The sequence below is a fragment of the Nematolebias whitei genome, chromosome 2, assembly GCF_014905685.2.
Source record: "Nematolebias whitei isolate Nwh7 chromosome 2, NemWhi1, whole genome shotgun sequence".
Lineage (NCBI taxonomy): Eukaryota > Metazoa > Chordata > Actinopteri > Cyprinodontiformes > Rivulidae > Nematolebias > Nematolebias whitei.
Genome location: NC_056499.1, coordinates 14,039,359 through 14,040,795, shown reverse-complemented (window position 1 = coordinate 14,040,795; position 1,437 = coordinate 14,039,359). Strand labels below are relative to the sequence as shown.

Here is a 1,437-nt window from a genome sequence, read left to right as displayed (position 1 = left end):
GCTACTGCCAAAATAGACATATACCAAAACTATATATATTCTAAGATATAACACCAGTGTATTTCTATGAATGAAAACAACAAAAGCAACATTATAGTGTCATGTAGTGTTCTACTTTTTGTACATAAATTTTGTCCTTTTATACTTTGTACTTGAGAGAAGTAAATTTCTCAAATCCCTACCCTGTAGCCGTCATCAAGCTGAGATGAAATGTTTATTTTCCCAAACATGGCTAGTTGCAGTGCATTTTCCATGTGGATCACAGATTGTTCGTGCTTCTTTGCCTTTTCTAAAGAATGATTTAAATCAGTCATACCGATTCCCTGCATGTAGGAATCTCGACTGCATTATTTCTGAAGTGGGGGACTGCGTTCATTCTCTCCCCTCACTATGATGTTTAAAGAAACATTGCATGTCTCGACTTCTTCTTCCACTAATCTGCAAGGCATACACCCATCTTTGTGTACCTGCAAGTGCATGGAAAAACTTTAAAAAAAGTCATGTTATATTCATCAAGTATGCGTGACATGTGAACTGGAAATTGGTGTGGACATTGCAGTTCAGAGCAAGTGGGCGTTTCCTTTAAGTAATACAATTTTAGACTTCACCTCCATGTTAAGATGATTGGCTAAGCAAAAGGTTTTGTAAAGGAGAACCTAAGAAAAGCAATTAGTGTTGGATGAATGGCCCACATGTTCTGCTTGTGAGGCGTCACTTGCAGTAGATGAATGAAATGCAGATTACTGCTTTTTGAAACACACTAGCCATAGTTCTCAACTCAAATTTGGGGTTGCTGTCTTAGCACTTGGCAGGGGAGATACCATGATCACAAAGGTGGTTCACCCAGGGTGAGGTTCAATCATTGCACCCCAGTTGTGCTGACCTTTGCAAGTTCCTGACATGTGGGAATCTCACCTGCATACAGTCATTTCTGGTAGTGGGGGGACTGCGTTCATGATCTTCCCTCACTATGATATTTAAACATAATTGCAAGTTTTGACTTCTTCATCCACTAATATGCGAGTCATACAGCCTCTTTGTGTACCTGCAAGTGCATGGAAAGTTTGGAAACACGACCTCGCAACCCAAAAAGGAAGAAGCGGGTAAAGATAATGGATGTATGGATGTTTTTTTTGCAGGTCGGAGCTCCATCTTTCCTAATGAACGGGCTGCAGCTGCATCTAAACACAAGTACTAAATCAACAACAAAACCCACAAAATCACTGTTAGTAAGTAAAAATTAAAATTAACAAACCAAAAAACACCATTATCAAAGTTTCTGTCACTAAATGCTAAAACTTGCTCCACACACTATCCGTGCAGTAAAAGCTTCCAGTGCTCATCACAATGTCTTGGCTCCAAAGAAATGAGAAGCTCCTCAGGACTCCAAATGGTTTCAGATAATGAGGAAATGAAGATGATCCATTTGTAATATCT

The 1,437-nt window shown here is 39.2% G+C and overlaps 1 non-coding gene across 1 annotated transcript; it reads left to right on the top strand.

Moving 5' to 3' along the window:
* Positions 1-798: 798 nt before the first annotated feature.
* Positions 799-967, top strand: LOC119430319. The gene has a single exon (XR_005187906.1). It is a non-coding gene; the product is annotated as a U1 spliceosomal RNA (small nuclear RNA).
* The last annotated feature ends 470 nt before the right edge of the window (positions 968-1,437 follow it).